Below are 19,603 nucleotides of genomic sequence, written 5' to 3'. Positions count from 1 at the left end.
CCTCTGGAGCGATGTCCCTCAGCAGAACAGACTTTTAAAAGTCCTGATTTAGTGCTCCGTTGCTCTGCCCCTTGCCAGGCGCCAGCCCCTCCCCCGCGGTCTATCTTCCCAACGCTTTGGATTCACTTTCCACCAGTCCTACCTTTCAGAAAGTGGTTGATTTTCTGTTTCTAGAATTGCTGTTCTTCTCTTTGATCTCCCGTTGGATTTGTAGGTGTTTGAAATCTTTAGATAAGCTCTCTAGCTGATCTCCTGCCACCTGATGTAGTCTCAGCCTGCTACTTCTCCACCGTCTTGACTCCTCCTCCCGGATTCAATTTTTAATTAAAATAGACAATGGGGAATCATTAGCTGCTTCAGAACACGTCCAAACATATTATTAGTTTTTCCTAACCCTCAGACATTCTGGAATACCAGAGTCCAGAGCAGCATAAAGAAGTATGCTTTCAAAAAAGGGAAATTAAAAATGAGAAATTACAGATGGAAATTGAATCCACCAGACAAATTTTCAGCAAGAAATTAACATATGCCACATTTGCAAAAAAGGATAAAATAACCAATTACTCCAAATACCCATATTTTATATTAAACCTTTATTAAATATTGAGATCAGTTGAGTTCCATCAATATTACACATGTCCTGCAATATTATAATCATACATATTTCATTAACTACATATCCACAGCTTTCTAATAAGATTTCCATTTGGACTTCCTGTCTTTGGAGCTTATATTAGTATATAGGCACTTGGAGTCCATGAAGAAGGGAAGGAAAAACATAATAACCAAAATGTTTTTCATTCTCATGTCAGCAGGAACTGTAGCTTGAGACACATAATTGAAAAGCAATACTGACTTGAAATACTGCATTAGACAAGAAAAAAAATACAGCAGCAGATTCAGAATGGAGAAAAGAAAGCACATTGTTTATCACAGTAATTGCAGGCTTTCATTTTTTTTAATTTATTAGATATCATTTCACCAGATTTCCTCTCTTCATTTGCATGAAACTCTGACATCTGCTTCTACAAAATACTCATTATCTGGTAGAATTTTGAAATCTAGAGCACACAGTAAGAGGCATAGACAGGCAGCCCTCACGTTACGAACCAATGATTTATGGTGTTCTATTATTACTTGTTTAATTTCTGACATTTGCCTTTCAAGTGATCTCTTCAATCTGAATGAATGCTACCTGCACTTAACCTTCACCTTTATTTTTTCTCTACCACTTTTTAGGTCATGCTTGTCTTGACTTGACCAAGTAGAGCAGGACAGGGTCACAGTGAAATGTCAGTGTCAAAATAGATTTGCAAAAGCAAAAGCAGGGATAGCCTGAGATTTGTTTTCCTAGAGAACAGGAGAAGGCTGCCACAATCTGGCCTTTGAACCAAAGAGAATTGGGAGCAGAGTTAGGATCAAATATAGGGTCATCCCAGCAGGGAATGACAGATCCAAGTGGATGAAGATGAGAGTTTACATCCCTGGGCAAAACTGAGGCCAAAGCTATAAAAGGCCTGACAACTAAAGTCTATACAGACAAATCCTATGTATAGCATTTCCTTGTTATCAGATACCTTTTGAAGGCATAGGACCCCAACCCCTTAGATACGCCTCTATCAGTATGAAGAGCACAAATCTCTTCACATTAAACTTCTATGATACCTAGCATGCAGTAAATGTTTAGAAATTGTCTAAATAATGTGCTATAAAATACAAATCTATGATCTTTTATATGCAATTCCAAAATACAAAGTGCTCTGAAATGGAAAGATATTTATAACTCATTGGGCATCAAAATCTGACTTGAACAATTATGAGGTTATTTATAGTCTACATATATCTTTCTTAGAGTGAATGTTTATATACTTTGCTGAAGAAATATTACTGTGTTTGATGGAGCACTGCCCTACACTCCACTAAGGACATCATAAAATGTTTGGTACACACATTGGATTACCTCACAAAAATCTGAAAAATTCTGAATTTCAAATCACAGTTGGTCCTAAGAATCAGATAAGAGATGTGGACCTATATTAAAAGCAGTTGTCAGGGGACCTAGGTGTCTCAGTCTGTTAAGCAGCCAACTCTTGGTTTCAGCTCAGGTCATGATCTAAGTGTCCTAGGATTGAGCCCCACGTTGGGCTCTGCTTGAGATTCTCTCTCTCCCCCTGCCCCTTCCCCTGCTCATACTTCTCTAAATAAATAAATAAATAAATCTTTAAAAAAAAATAAATAAAAGCAATTGTCTCTAAATACTGGAATTGTACACTTTGTTTTTTAAACTTTTCTGTATTTTCAATATTTTCTATAGTACATATCTTTTTATAATTATAAAAATATCTTAATAAGACATCTATTCATCACAGATATTGTAGAACATCCCTCTACTCATTCTTTCAATAGTTAATTCATTACATACACTTAAATAAAACATAGTTCTCTAAACATTATATTATAAATCAGGTTTTTTATCAATAGAAACTTTCACGTTATTCCAAATGAGAATGAGAGGTATCTTAATTTTTCTTCCCCATTCATTTTTTAAAATGAATAACTTCAGGCCAACATGCTTGTTTTAGAGGGAATTTATGTATTGAATAACACTGCCTTTCAAACTTTTCTGCCAAAGCAGAAGAAAATGAACAGTTACTCCTCAGGGCCTGAGGGCATAAAGCCTGCCTGTTGTCTCCCTATGTGCCCAACTCAGGTCCTGGCAGGAGTGAAATGATTTAAAAAATGAATAAGCTAATAACTAATTTTCTTTTTAGAGCATTGTCTAAAAACAATCTTGCTTGTAATACTTTAAGGATCAAAGAAACTTTTCAGGGACACATACGCCTTATTTATGCATCTCTCTAGATGTTAATTAGTAATCTGGAGCCAAGAATTTTCTCAGTGGTCAGCTTAGGATTTCCCAAATGCCTAGAAGTTTTAAGCAGAAGTGATGAGGAACATATAGGGAAGGTACTAAAAATGGTTTGAATTTTTGTACTTATCTCTGCAGCCAAATCAAGCTTCATAGATTAGAAACCTGGAGTAGAATCTTGAAGCCAGGTGTGGCCTGCTTGAGAGGTGTGTAGGGGTGTGGGGGGGGGGTGTGCGTGCATGTGCACAGGCATGTACACATGTGCACACATGCACAAGTGCATACTTTACATATTTTAAGCTATACAAACTGGTTTGAAGCCAAAGATTCAGGACCTAAAAGAAACAGGCAAAAACTGAAAGTAATCTGTTTTCATACAAATAAAATCAGAACTAAAAGAGGCATGATTTCTTCTTTCCATTTTCTCTGGAATCCTAGTAGGTCTATTGAAAATGGAGTGGGTTAAGTCAAATTCTTTATTGACAAGGCTAGATTAAGGATATCTGCAAGTATGTTTAAGGAGATTCATCTTCCCCTTAGAGGAAAACCAGGTGGTGGGTACTATAGAGGGCACAGATTGCATGGAGCACTGGGTGTGGTGCAAAAATAATGAATACTGTTATGCTGAAAATAAAAAATAAATTAAATTTTTTTTTAAAAAAAAAGCTTGTTTCTGCCCATTCTTCTTCAACTGTTGTGGAAGAGGAATCAAATGCATCTTGTGGGCCATGATGCTCAGCAAAGAAATGCCTTACACTGAAACATACTGGAACCCTGGACAATGCTCAACATAATACGACATAATACTCCATGCTCTTGGTAGCATAATTCTTTTCTGCTTGGAGGCACTGCTCTTTATGTCGAGGGTCTAGCTTGTAAATAGGCAGAGCTACTAGTGTGAAGTAAGGAAGTCCAGGAAAGGCCCTAAGAAAGTCTAGGAATGAGCCTGTCCACTCATCCATTCAGTCATTCAAAAATATTTACTGAGGGGCTACCATTGTCCAGGCTCTTACCTGGGGGATACAAAACTGCGTATAGTGTGAGAACACGGAAAATCACCACTCACTTGTGATTTAATCTCAGAATATAACAGGAAGGAATGAAAATTTTCCTCCTTACCCCTGCCCCCAACTTCATCTCCAACTAGAAGATGTCTGAACATCCAATGGTTGTACTTCATCTCATCAGCTAAATGGTGCATTTCCTGTTTTGGTGGCCTTTTGTGCTGCATCAGCATGTCCGCATCACGTTGCAGAAGTTCTGCATCCTTTCCAAAAGCAGGTTTTGACAAGGTGAGATAGAAGAAAGTCAAAGGGGTCTAGGAACCTGTCAGGGAAGGTAGGGGTAAAGGAAAGGGAGGAAATGCAGGCCTATCAAGGGAAAACAAAAAGAATTAAGGCAACAACTAGGGGCAAAAAAAAATTAAGATCAAATTGCTAGCTTTAACAATTTTGCCAAAGATTGGCTTTTCAATAGATAACCGAGCCAGGAAATAGACTGGGGACATGGGGCACCTCAGCAAAGGAGCAGAGGAGACAGGTAAGTATGTGGAGGAAACTGTAAGCCAGACGCATGTGCTCAGGATTCACACAGTTGTTCCTACTTTTCTTTATGGTAACTGTAATTCAGACCACTGAGAGATCTAAGTCTTTCCTCCCTGTCCCACTCACCTATACTCGTGGACAGGTTCTCAGACTCACCAAGATCTTGTTTCTAGTCTGAAGACTACATGACTGTGTGATTATAAAACAGGAAGTCACACAGGACCTTTAATGAAATCAAGGCCACAAATACTATCTAAGAAAGGCTTCCTACACAAACTTAGGGTAAGACATAAAGTGTCACTTGTCATAAATCTGTGCAATTATAGAAGAGATAAATCCACATTCAGAGCATGATGTTGATGGATCAAATTCCCAATGTCTTGATCTCACTCTCTCTTTCTCTCTCTCTCTCTCACACACACCTCATACATTCTTCATTGTCATTCTCAAAAATATATACCTAGAAACATTAATATATCAACTACATCTTTGAGAATCTTGCATTCTAAAGCATCTAAAATATTCTTTGATGGATAATTGGAAAATATTTCCACCAAAGGCCAGTTATTTTTAAATTTAAAAAAAAAATCTCGAGAGCCCAGCTTTAGTCTGCACCCTGACTCTGGGCACAAACTAAACATCTAATTTTGATTATCAGTCTTAAAAACGTGTAATGAAACAGTTAAGGGGATATCAATGTGAAAGTATGGGTGACAGAACAAACACAACCACAATGATGGAAAAACTCCAGAAACCTCATCTTATTCCCAGAAGGTCATTTTCCTATTACAGAGGATAACGCATTTTGCTTTCTTCAGTGAAAGGAACACACCTGACAGGCCAGTTTTAGAGCGTGCCAGTGACTTCAGTGAAGGCCTCCTCCTTAGAAGACACTCATCATGAAGTTTTCCATGCCACTCAGAGCAAGTGAAAAAGCTTGAGGCAAAATCCAACAAGTTCAATCAGTTTCAACTTCACAAAGGCAGAAAAATACCCAGTTAGATTTGCCTTCATGAGAAAGTACATTTAAATATGCTTAGAGAGTCTTTTTTTTTTTTTTACAAGATCCCTCTGTTTGCATCTGATCTACTCACTGCAATATAACACAGGCATAAAACAGTGCAACTGTGTTTGTTTTAATAAGGCCATTTTGAGCAGCTGTTTAATGATCCATGGTGTTAAATGAAAACTACAGGTGTTCCAAATGCAAACCTTATGGCCCAAGGCCCCCCTTATTACAGCTTCACAATTAGCAGCCAACTGCTCTTAGGCTGTGCAAAGAATTGCCGCCATCATCATTACATTATTTCCTAATTTCATTCTCTGCCTAAGTGTCTTCCCCCAAAGGAAAAACCTGTTTGGCATGAAGAAGCAACAACAGTGACAAAACTAAAAGGGAAGAAGAACACAAACCGTTCCCTGTCCAACCACAGGCAGCCCTCAATTAGGAAGGAAAAAAGCTGGCTGAAAGGCTCAGACACTTGAGGAATACTTGAGTGGCTTCATAGTCAAACTGAGAAAAGTCTTGAAACTATCAATGTTCATGAGGATTCCATTAACTCTTTCCTCCCCATGACTTTCCAAGCTTTATTACTCTGCTAAACTAAATTACCAGAAGCCATGTAACTGGACCCTATCCCTCTGGCTTTTGCTTTTACACAACTATCATTTTAACCTCGCAGCTTTAGCTTTCACTAAAGCTGGTACATATAATAAGCAGTAAAGAAGAAAACCTTCCTTATCTCGTATGAAATTGCTAATCTATACCATCATTCATTACATAGCTCAACACCCTTTACATAAAGATGCCTGAGACAAAATTAATCAGAGCTCAGCAACAAGTTTCTCTCTCCATATCAATGGGTATTCTTTCTTCTATAAAAGTAATATTTCCTAATTCTGGCTGCACATTAGAATCATAGAATCATCTAATATTAAACATATTCCCATGCCAGCTCCATCCTAGACCAGCAAAATTTGGATTTCTAGAAGTGAGTGAGGGACAGGGCTGTTGAGTTGTGCAGCATCAGAGGTCACCATTTACAATGTGCTTGGCTAAGCTCCAGGATTATACTCTGCTGCCAAGATTGAGAACCACTGCCCCAGAAAATGAGAGTTTTATAACTCATTGCCTTTGCCTCTTCATTTTGGTTACTAAGAAGCTCAAAACTAATTGTATTGAATTGCAGCAGTTTTCCTCCGCCAGACGTTTTCAATATAATTTTCACTCTGAATCCCCTTGCATTAATGGTTTTACCAATACTTTAATGTAAGCTACCAAATATTCTTTTTGTAGATAAAGCAAAATAAAACAAGCAAATATGTAAAGTAAAAATTTGTTCAGAAGCAAAGGTAGATCAATATATGGATATTTAGGGATGCCTGGGTGGCTCAGTCATTGGGTGGCTGCCTTTGGCCCAGGTCATGATCTCAGGGTCCTGGGATCGAGCCCCACATCGGGCTCTCTGTTCAGCAGGGAGCCTGCTTCCCCCTCTCTCTGCCGGCCTCTCCGCCTACTTGTGATCTCTCTCTGTGTCAAATAAATAAATAAAATATTTTTAAAAAATATATATGGATATTTAATAATCAAGTCAAACACAAGATGGCCAAAAATGAGCCCCTAGTTCCCCTCATACTAGCTCTTCCCTAATTCTCCACATTCCAGTAAAGGATGCCCCATTTGCTCAGTTGCTCAAAAGTGATCCTTCATTCTTCTCCTTCTCTTTCATCCCACATATTGCAAACATCAGCAAGTTTTTTTAGTTACACCTTCAAAATATATGTAAAATCTAACCACTTCTCACCATTTCCACAGCTACCAGTATTTTGGGGGGTGGTTTTGTTCATTTTGGGGTTTGGGTTTGTAGTTTTGTTTTTGTTATTGCTTTTGGTAGCTTCAAACAATCCCAGAATCTCTGGGGCTTCTAGAAATACTTATTTCTTGCTCAAGTTACATGAGGGCTGCAATTCAACTAAACTTTGGGGGGTTCCACTGGGATGAACTTAGCTCCATGTGTCCACAAAGGACCCTAAAAGCCATGCTATTCTCAGTGGAGAACAGAAGCTCATGGGCAACAGAGCCAAACCGTAAGTGCATTTGCAGCTCTGCTTTAATAGGATATAGGTTACATCTTCTCAAATTTAACTGGCCAAGTCAAGTCACAGGGCCAAGCCAAAAGTTAAGGGGAAGCAAAAATATATTCAGCCTACAGGAAATCATGACAAGAAAGGAACAAATACTTTTGAACAAATACACAATTACCACAGTCTCCTAATGGCTACCCAGTTTCCACTCCTGATGCCTTTGGTTGTTTGTTTTTTTTCTCAACACAGCAGCCAGAAGATTCTTATTCAAATTCAAAACTGATAATGTAACTCCACTGCTTAGAACCCTTCAATGGCTTCCCATCACATTTATAAATGATTTGTTTGTTTGTTTATAATTCCCTTCATGGTCTTGCCCCTGCCTACCTCTATGGTCTCCTCTCCTTAGGTTCTATACTTTTTCCCTCCAATCCCCTTAAGAAATTCAGACATTGATACTGGTGTTGACCCCAGCCTGAGCCACCTCTTTTTTCTTCAGAATCCAGACATCCCTATCATATACTCCTCCACTCAGCTGGATATGGTCAGAGAAATCCATGACTAGTCTGTGACTTTTTCCCAAAGCAATTTGTTCTTCTCCAGGAGAAGGAAACAATCTCCAGAAGTGAATGAGGTGAGATTCTATGGCTGGTGTAATGCACTGAAATGAATCCAGATCATAGTAAGGAGTATGTTTCACCATTCCCCTGTTTACGACTAAGCAGAGAAAGAAACAGATGGGCCAATTTTACCATCTTACAAAAAAACAGTGCTTGCAATATGGTTTCCAATACGGAATTTTGTTGGGGGACTGAATAGCCAAAGAAATTATTTCAGGAAGACAACAATAAACCTAGTTATGAGCAAGCAGCATGTTTTTGATTGATAGCATTCATTAAAGTGTGGACCAACAAATGAGCCAGACTTCTGCCATATGTAACTGTCTTTGGAACAAAGTTTAGGTAGAGACTGAGCCTACTGAAACATGCCCAAATCCTCTACCTCCCACCTGCCAGTGCTTGGAAGTCTTCACAGAGAGCCTTGCCTCTGTTGGTTCTGTTAGCAGATGTGGTGCCTGCCTCTGACCTCTGAAGAACACTGCCTTACTCTAGGTGAGATCACCCACACTGGCTTTGTCTATTCTCACTAAGAAGCAGGTTAAATCAGAGCAGAGGAAAACAATCTTGCCCAGAGAGATACATCAGGGAGGTATAGAAAACACTTTTACTTTTTTCCTTCAAATTTATTTAAATTCTAGTTCATTATCATACAGTGTAATATTGGAGAAAATGCTTCTAATCTTAACTTTGGGGAACACTATGTTTCATGAAAGATAAAGAGGAATGCAGATGACCATTGTATGGCCATGTTTAGAAAATAGGAAATGTATAATCATGGTGGACTTTAACAATGCTTAACTTAATTCCCAATTTCTGATCCCCAACTACCACCCCCCCTTAGGTAGATCCCAGTATAATTCCTTCACTTCCAAATGAGAATTCCCATTTACAGTTATTTTAGCAAGCATAATTTGTTAGGCAGAGGTGTAAGACAAGCAAAAAGAAAAAAAAAAGCACAAGGCAAGCATAACTAGAACATAAAACTGCATATAGATGCAGAGGAATCAAATAAAGAGGAGTCTGATCATGCCAGATGTTGCATGGAAGGCTGAAGAGTTTAGACATTCACTTAATGTTAACTCCTCACTTGGCTGGGGGAGGTTGGTGGGCCATAGTGAATACAACAAAGAAGGAACTACTTGTAAATCCTAGCTCTGACATCACTCACAGGTGAAAATAAACTGTTTTACAAGAATTTGAGCAGCACCAACAGTCCTCATGCTTTGTCTATACCCTCCTCCCACTGACCCAGCCACTACCACCACAGTCAAAATCCCAGTAATAATGTAACAACAACATTAGTGACTAACTTTACTAAGCACTTATTATACTCCAGAATCTATTCTAAGCACAGCATATAGATTATTACCCATTCCTCTAGTTCAAGACATTAAAATTTCCTGATAAAATCCATAAGTTTCTGGAAATAATACATTAATCTATTATCAACAACTAACATCTAAATATTCATTAGAACTTAGATGCATCTATACATCTATATGTATAGAAATAATACATTAATCTATTATCAACAACTAACATCTAAATATTCATTAGAACTTAGATGCATCTATACACACATACACACACACACACACACACACACACACACTCATTTATGTATATACTAAAAAAATAAATCCAATCAGATGGGCGCTTTCAAGCAGTAAATGCACAAGCTGTGAGTATGCAAAGGGAGGCTTAGAATTAAGTTTTGGAATTGGCAGTAGAGAGCCTAATTGCTCTGCATAAGAAAATGTGTAATACCTTTAGATTCCTCCCGAGAGGACAGGAGCAAAAAAGTAAAGAAAAGGAAAGGGGCAATGAGGAAAGATCAAGGAGGCTAAGCAACATGGTGGAAGGTTGGATCTTGGGCTAAGGGACTTTGAAGGACAAGAATAGCTACTACTCCGTTTAAAGTTGTTTGCATGCCTGTGGTAAAAATCCCTCCATATCACCCAAGCTTCATTAAAATGGGCCAAATCCACTTTCCTTGTGTGAGTGGGTTTTTGGAAAATTAAGGAAAGGAGCTATGTTCTGAGTTTCAGACAACGTAATACAGAATAGAAACTGCACATACAGCAGAGTGAGAAGACCCTGTCACGGCAAGTGTTCAAAGCTATGGGTGACTGCAGTGGCATTCACAGCTTGTGGAGGGCTTTTAACTTTTCACAACCACTGGGATAGAGGTTCCAGCTAATCCTATTTAGATTCTAAGGATGATGAAGGTGATTCTAGCTGACATTATATTGCATGTATATAGGATTTTCTTAAAATAAAATGCAAAAACAACAGGAACTAGAAAGTTTTCCACCACAATTTGGTTGCCATAGGCCCCTAAAGCTGAGCTACTTTTTTTCTTTTTCTTCTCCTTTTTGTTTATGTGTGTGTGCATGTGTGTGTTTTCCCATTTCACTCAAAGCTGGAAATGGTAAATTCCAAAAAACTGTCCAGCAATTCCAATCCTAGGTAGATCATGCCTGCATTCTGAAATCTGTAAGTGAGCTTTATGAAGAAAGAAAACTGATAGGTAGAAGAATATTGCAAGCCATATGCCAGTGTCAGGCAGAGAAGCTACAGCTGTGCTATCAATTAGAACATTCTAATACCCAGTTATGAAGACTGACACTTTGAAAGTAATTAAGTATTAAATATTTTTAGGTAATTGCTATTGCAAGAACATACAACCTGTGCATTTGGGAAATCGAAGACTTGATAGTGGCATCTTCCTTGGAGGCTGCACTATCTTAATTGTCCCTAATCATTTTTCAACACCTATGGTGTTTTGTGATTGCCTCAAGCATAGCAATTGGTCAAATGTGAAACAAGGGAGAACCACCACCTCTTCCTTTTTGCTAAGTATCATGGAAAGCAGCGGGGGCATATTGGAATATCAAACTAAACCACAATGACAGAAATAGCCCACTGACATGCTAGATTCCCATTAAAAGCATACACTGCTACAGCTAATTTCCCATGGCTAGTAGGGGATTCGAGGAGGCAATAATCATTCTGTCAAAATGCTGAGATCCTCAGAGATGTCTCTTTCTGGCCTGGATAAAAAGAGGAAAATCTTAGCTAATCATTATTTTAGTTAACACATTGTCACTGTGTGTCCCTACCATGTGATCAAGTCCTAGGACACACATTTTGTGGGAGACAGAAGGGTCCTCAATAACAGCAAAGAATTCACAGCAGCACTTTTGCACAAAATCACAGAATTGTAAAGAGCTTCTGATAACAATCATACCTGAAACTCACCCTTTACTAGTCAAATCAGAATTTGGAGTAGGTGTGGGAGAGAAGGGGTGGGAAGGCATTGGACATATATCTTTATATGTATTTTAGAACTCCCCAGATGATTCTAATTCAGTCTGGGTGGAGAAACACTTATTCATCAAACACCTTTGTTTCACAGGTGAGAGAACTGAGACCCATAAGTCACACATTAGTGACAAATCTACACCTAGAATCAAGCCTCTGAACTCCCTGTGAGAGCTCCTTTCTCCCTCGTGTACTGCTGCTTCCTGTCAAAGGAACCAAGATTGATAGAAAATAAGGAACTTACTCAAGATCACACAGCTTATAAGTGGCAGAACTGATACTTGAACCCAGACAATCTGATTCCACAGTCTGTGCATTTAGCCACTATGCTATTGGCATCCCAGAACAAAGCCAGTCAACAGGATCTGTCCAAATGATAATGACACCAACAGTGCTGAAGGAATGTAGAGAAGGGAGCAGTGCATAGAGGGAGGCCATGTTTTAACTGGATTTGGAGATCTGGTGGGATTTGGAGAAGCTGACTAGCCAAATTAGGGAGAATTGTGGGAATGATATCAGTGAGAGAATGGAGATGGAAATCCACAAGGTATACTTATAAGGAAAACAGTTGCTATAATTCTTTGAAAATAATTTCAAACTTAAAAGTTGCAAGAATAGTACAGAGAATGCCTATATATTTTTTATCCAGTTTATCTCATTCTCTTCCCAGCACACACACACACACACACTTGATCAGCTTTGTTTTGGGATGCAGATAGCAGAGTGCCCAAATGCATAGACTATATATAAACATACATACATGGGTGTATGTATAATTTATTAAATAGAACTAATTTCTATATCTTATATAGAACTTTATACATATTTAATATATGCATTTATAATTTATTTTCAGAACCATTTAAAGGTAGATGACATACACCAATCCCCTTGCCCCCTAATACTCCAGTTTGTACTTCTCCTAAGGACAAAGATATTCTCTTAAATAACCACAGTATAGTTATCAAATTTGGGAAATTTAACATTGTTAAAATACTTTTATCTTCTGCACATATTCTTATTTCATCACTTGTCCCAATAACATCCTTTATGGCATTTTGGCTCCTCCAGTATAGGAAGCAACCCAACATCATGATTGCATTTATTTGTCATATTCCTTTAGCTTCTATTAGTCTCAAACAGTTCCTCAGTTTTTGTCTTTTATGACATTGACATTTTTGAAGAGCAGAGACCCAGTATTTTATATATTGTTCCTCAATTTTGGTTTGTCTGATGTTTCCATATGATTAGACTCATGTTATGCATTCCCAGCCAGAAAACTACTTAAGCAATGTGTCCTACTCAGAACACCACATTTGGAGGATGTCTGCCTGTGATATGGGTTTTGATCGCCTGGTCAAGGCATTGTCCCATTCTTCCACAGTATAATTACTATTTTTCACTTCAAAGCTAAAACCCATCTATGACAAGACACTTTTGAAGTTATACGTATATCTAGCTCTTCACTACCAAAGTTTGCACCAGTTGATGATTCTTGCCTGAACACTTCTATATTATGATGGCAGAAAAATGATGATTTACTTAAAAAATTAAAAATAGAGCTTCCCTATGACCCTGCAATTGCACTACTGGGTATTTACCCCAAAGATACAGATGTAGTGAAAAGAAAGGCCATCTGTACCCCAATATTCATAGCAGCAATGGCCATGGTCGCCAAACTGTGGAAAGAACAAAGATGCCCTTCAATGGATGAATGGATAGGGAAGATGTGGTCCATATACACTATGGAGTATTATGCCTCCATCAGAAAGGATGAATACCCATCTTTTGTATCAACATGGACGGGACTGAAAGAAATTATGCTGAGTGAAATAAGGCAAGCAGAGAGAGTCAATTATCATATGGTTTCACTTATTTGTGGAGCACAAGAAATAACATGGAGGACATGGGGAGATGGAGAGGAGAAGGGAGTTGAGGGAAATTGGAGGGGGAGATGAACCATGAGAGACTATGGACTCTGAAAAACAATCTGAGGGTTTTGAAGGGGCGAGGGGTGGGAAGTTGGGTCAGCCTGGTGGTGGGTATTATGGAGGGCACGTATTGCATGAAGCACTGGGTGTGGTGCATAAACAAAGAATTCTGGTACACTTAAAAGAAATTTTAAAAAATTTAAAAATTATTTTAAAAATGTGATGATTTCCTAATTTTACCACTCCCTCCACATATATCAGTTGGCATTCTACTCCAAGGAATCCTTTCTCCCCAATTTATTTGTTTATTTATTTGTTATTGGTGCACCCTATAATGGTTCCTACACCTGGCTCTGTTATTCACAATAGGGGCTGGTTAAAATATTATGGTATATTTCGGTGCCTGGGTGGTTCAGTCAGTTAAGCACCGGATTCTTGGTTTTGGCTCAACTCATGATCTCAGGGTCACCAGATTGAGCTCCACATGGGGCTCTAAGCTCAGCACTGAGTCTGCTTGAGATTCCTTCCCCTTAACCCTCCTCTCCCCTCCACTCCTCCCTTGCTCTCTGTGAAATAAGCAAATAAAATATTGTAAATATTATTATATAAGCAGGGGAGGTTCCAAATATATGCAAAAGGGTTTTGACACTTTAAGAGAGAAACAAGGCAGGCACATCTGGAGAGAAAAGGAAAAAACTAGTAAACCTACAGGAAGTCCTGGTGGTGGGTTAAATCAGATATAATGCCCATTAAAAATGCAGCTAACTATTTATAGTAATAAACCTGAAATCCAAATAAAAGCACTTTGCTGTTTGCTTGAAAGCCCTGTATCTATTTACATGTAGCATCTCAATTTGCAGCCACCAGCCCAGCAAAGATTGTTTCAAGAACCTAGTTTTGTCCAAAAAAAAAAACACTTCATTCAGCTAAATGCATCTTGACAGTTAGATTTCTCACAGCTCCAGAAATAGATATACTTTCTTGAGATGGGTTGGCAGAGAATGGGGATTGGACTACAGGAGGTGGTAATTAATCTGATAAAAATCACTCAAACTGTGAAAAAATTAATCTTGCTGCAATTTCAGGGTATGTTAGCAGTTCAGTTAGGATTTGTGCAAACCATACCAGCAGCTATGAGATACTTTAGCAATCAAGAGCTGATGAGGCCCAGGGGATTTAAATTCAGGTTGAAATAAGTCATGTGAGGAATATGCATCAAATTTCTTCATTAAAGCACACTGAGAAGGCCATTTCTTTTCCCAAGTGCTTTATTTTTCCCTCCTATTTTACTCCTTCCCAAAAGCATACTTATATGTGAATCTGCTTTGGTCACAGCTAGGTCTAGACAGACCAAGTAAGTTTGGGGCTACATTCTCTCTGCAGCCCCCTCACATTAAGAAACTCAAAAAATGATTTCCTTATATTTTCTGAAACTGAACCCGATTATGGTAAACAAAGCTGATACCAGTTTTGTCTCACTCTGTCTTACAAAAGATTTTTGTGCTGCCTCAGAATGTAAAAAGTTGTAAAGGAGATACGGTCTGCATGAGAAAATGTTGGAGTATTTTGGAAGTGTCAGTAGTTAAGGGATCTAAGAGGAGAGTTTTTTAAAAAGATCTTGTTCCAGAAAATTCAAAACACAGGGCCAATGTACAAATATAAAACAACAGGGATATCTTGGCACTCGTTTTATTAGAGTTTGGTTGAGTTTTTAAGCCTTTTTGGAAAAGGGACAAATGCTTTTAAGGTGATAAATGTAACTGGTTTACACAAAGGATTCAGGTTCTAAAAGCCAGAAGTGAATTCCCTAATTTTGAACTGTATGATGAGTCCGCTGTTCCATCAAAATGACTCTTCTGCACCAACAAACCTGACTTCCCGTGTTCATCCACCATGAGAGCCTTAAACAGTTGGTTGTTAACCAAGTAGTGAGTCAATTCCCTTCTTGGGAGAATTTACATTTCAGTTCCTGGAAGGTCCAAAGCAGAGGAATACTCGCTGTTGTGCACAAACCACAAACAGGATGTTTTTAAAGGACTATTGACATGTTGGAGACATAAGATTCAAATTTGCTATTAAGCTGCTGTAATATTGTTCAGTTTCTGAAATGATTTTGTGATTCTTAGAACAATGGGATTTCTCATAGATCTCTTTGGCTTTGAAACATACTTATTCACAACATTTATCATATGCAGCAACATTCAGCTACAGCAGAGTAAATAGGTTTAAAACCATGCATTCTGCCCGCTGGAATGTTTTATCATTATGCCTTGGCATCCTCAAATGCAATAAATGTGGAAATTTGGAATTTAAGGACTTGATTTCCAGTCTCATTGGCCTCTCTCCCTTTGAATTAATGTGGTGTCATTGAGTTCAGCAATAAAGCATCTCATGCAAACAGAGAAAAAATATCAACTTTCTTCCTGTGCATATGTGAATTTGGCAAAATATCCATAAGAAGGCAATATAAAAGTAAAAATGAGTTACCCATCATGTATATCAGAATGTGAATTTAATGCATAACTAACACCCTGCAGAATTTGTGGTTCTGGCACACTGGGGGAGGTGAGACATTAATTGAGTCAAACTTTGGAAGAAAACCCTTTTTCTAGTGATAAAAGCAAAGCAGTATTCTGGATGATTTTCTCTAAGTAATATTACATTTAAATCACCTTATCATCATCATCATCAACAAAGAATTGCTATTTAAAAATTCCTGTTTCTAGGCATGTACAATATAGAGAAGGCATTATACATATGCTCCCATTCTTACTTAACACTAGTGTCTTGCCTGGCTCTTCTCCTCTCTTGTTGTGCCACTTCTTATCACTTAAGCCATTTGCAGAATGAGCCACAAGCTTGGGACCAACATGTTCCTTATCCCTGCTTCAACCACGCAGAGCAAAAAATGTTGATTATCCTCAACTTTCATTTCCTCTTCTTCTAGTTTTAAAGCCACCCTATTCAGATGCCACCAGACTTCCACCTCACCAAATATCTTGTGCTTGTGCATTCTTTCTGCTTCTAAACTCTGCAGTGCTATTCTCCTCCGTTCCAGAAAAATTGTACCCTTGATGGATCTCTGGATGCTGGCCATCTACCTGAACTGTTTCCTGTTGCCTGTACTAGATTTTTCTGAACATGGAGCTGAATTCATTACTGAGATGGGATCTCCCAGACATTTTGGCTTAATTTTCAGTCCAGCTATCTCTTGCCCTGGCCCATCTTGCTGCCCTCTAAAACATCTAACATTGTTCCACACATTTAACACTTAACCACACCCTGACTTGTTTATGACCAACTATTTACTTCATGTATTCTGGAGTAAAATCAATTCTTAACTTTTCCTCTAACACCACCTTTTGACAGGCAGTAAGAAGCATTAATATAAAAAAGGTCAGGCTGGGTAGCTCAAGAAAGCCTGTATTTCAGGAAAATTATACTTGTATAAAGCACATTAAAATGCATTTCTAAAATCCCTAAGGATTATTAAAGGCCAGGACAAGTGAGGCACTGCCCTTGGATGCAAAATGTAAGGAGGTAGCAAAAGACTCAGAATCAATACAAACAATATTTTAATGCAACAATTTTTAAGTAAAAAATTATACAAAACACACAATGAACACATTATCAAAATTTTAAATAAATACAGGATCAGTTATGGCAGTATCTAGCCATATTGGAGTTTTAAAGCAAAAGAAAAAAATCAGCAATATTGACTATCATAAGTAATGTCCCCTGCCTTCTAAAGATGAAGATCCCAAACAAAATGGAAACCTGAGTTGCTACATAAGTATATAAACTGAAGAAGCTCAGAAAAAAATTAAATTGTTCTCTATAAGAAAGGAGACAGGGGTAGCTGGCTGGCTCATTTGGTAGAGCATGTGACTTTAATCTCATGGTCATGAGTTCAAGTCCCACCTGGGGCAGGGGCCTACTTAAAATAATAATAATAACCATGAGAAACTATGGACTCTGTAAAACAATCTGAGGGTTTTGAAGGGGCGGGGGTTGGGAGGTTGGGGGAACAAGGTGGTGGGTATTAGAGAGGGCATGGATTGCATGGAGCACTGGGTGTGGTGCAAAAACAATGACTACTGTTATGCTGAAAAGAAACAAAAAAAATTTTTTAACCATAAAAAATAAATAGAAAAATAATAATAATTATTAAATTAAATTAAAAATTTAAAAAGACAACAGAAGGGGGATAGAGGTAAAATAGAATGTAAGAGGAGGCAAGAGAGCAGAGGAACTGAGGAGAGAGGATGAGTAGAGTAAGAAAGAGGTGAAAGATCTGAGGAGAGTTAAATAGGAAAGAGACATGAGGAATCAGATTAAATTTCACTCTGTATACAATGTAACCAGGTCTTACATTCCCCCATGAAATGTCAGCAAAATGTACATTTCCCTTTGGGGGAAGTAGATTTATTTGTGGGATAAATGACAGAGTGATGAGTCTTATCTCAGGAAAAGCATAGGGCAAAAGAAGAGGCTACCCACAGAGAGTACAGTCTAATCCTTCTTCATCTGATTACTCACAAAGTTCTAGTAATGCTACTTCTTAACTATTTCTTTAATCTGTCTACTTTTTTCCATCTATACTGCAATCATCACCTTAGGTCATCATCATTGTCTTTCACCTTAACTATTGCACTAACCTTCCAACTGATCAAGGTTTCACATCCCCTGCTCTCTAGTTCATTCCCCATGCTGCATTTCATTTCTAAAAACCTCATGTCACTCCCGCTGCTCCTAGGATAAAGCCTGAATAGTTCAACATGGCTTTCAAAGCCTTTCATAATCTTGCCCTGCTATTATATTTTACCATACACCATTATAATCAATGCACCAGCTACAGTAGACTTCTTCAAGTTATTTGAATACACTATGATAGCGTGGGGGGAAATTAAAAAGCATAAAGGTAGCACATAGGAAACAAGTTGCAAATTCAAGAGCTATACCTCAAAATTAAAATAATTAGAAGAACAGTAGGATAAATGGAAGCTAATCAAGTCTAAGATCTTCTTCATTATCCAAACTATACCTAAAGACATTCATTTGGTTTATGGTATATCATTTTTTCCTGTTTCATTCTGTAGTCCAAGTCACCAAAAATATGTCATTGGAATAGATATTAAGTTTTTGAGCTTTGACTAAATTATAAATGTCCCACATAAAGATGGCAGTCCGGTTGTTATATCTGCAGCACAGAAGAAACATTAGTTAATTCTCTAATAAAAAATATTATTTACATTTCTTCTGTGAAATATTCATTTCTCTGCTTCAAACAAGATATGTTACTTTCATAAAATTCATTAATACCCATTAGTCAAGGACAATATGTTTGAACTTTCCATATCCTTAGATTGACCACAGAGACACAGACTTCCACAAATACTGGCATGATCTCGTATAAAATCAAGGTGAAGGGTCTATCTAAAGTTAACAAAAGCCTATTCTTCTCAATAGAGGTATAAACTGGGCTTAGACATATGGATTTTCTGGTTTTTCTGTTTTTCTTTTTTTTTAAGTTTTTATTTATTTATTTGACAGACATAAATCACAAGTAGGCAGAGAGGCAGGCAGAGAGAGAGAGAGGAAGCAGGCTCCCTGCTGAGCAGAGAGCCCGATGCGGGGCTCGATCCCAGGACCCCGGTATTATGACCTGAGCCGAAGGCAGAGGCTTTAACCCACTGAGCCACCCAGGCGCACCTGGTTTTTCTGTTTTTCTTATACTTTGGTTGCTCTTAGATCTAGAAACTGACCTAAATTCTATGCTATGCTGTCCAATGTGGTAGCCACTAGACACCTATGGCAATTTAATTTTAAATTAATTACAATTAAATAAGATTTAAAGTTAAGTTCCTCAGTCACACTATCCACATTTCAAGTGCTCAATAGCCATAGGTTGTCAGTGGCTACTGTATTAGACAATGCAGATATAGAACATTTCCATCATTACAGAAAATTCTATTGGACAGAGCTGTTCCCATACATTCCAAAGCCTCGACCTCCCTTGCCCCAGTACAGGAATCAAATGGAGCTCTAATTCCTCCATTCCCCTCTCCCCACATTCTGAAAGATTTAGATATTTTTTAAATCCCCTATTACAACCCAACTTCAGTTAACGTAGAGACTCTGACAGTTTTATTACTATATTTATCAAGTCACTCCATGACTTTTAAGAAATTATTATTCTAAAAACCCATTTATCCAGACCAAAATTGGTAG

The sequence above is a fragment of the Mustela nigripes genome, chromosome X, assembly GCF_022355385.1.
Source record: "Mustela nigripes isolate SB6536 chromosome X, MUSNIG.SB6536, whole genome shotgun sequence".
NCBI classification, from domain to species: domain Eukaryota; kingdom Metazoa; phylum Chordata; class Mammalia; order Carnivora; family Mustelidae; genus Mustela; species Mustela nigripes.
The sequence above is the reverse complement of the archived record's forward strand: the minus strand, read 5'-3'. Positions refer to the sequence as shown.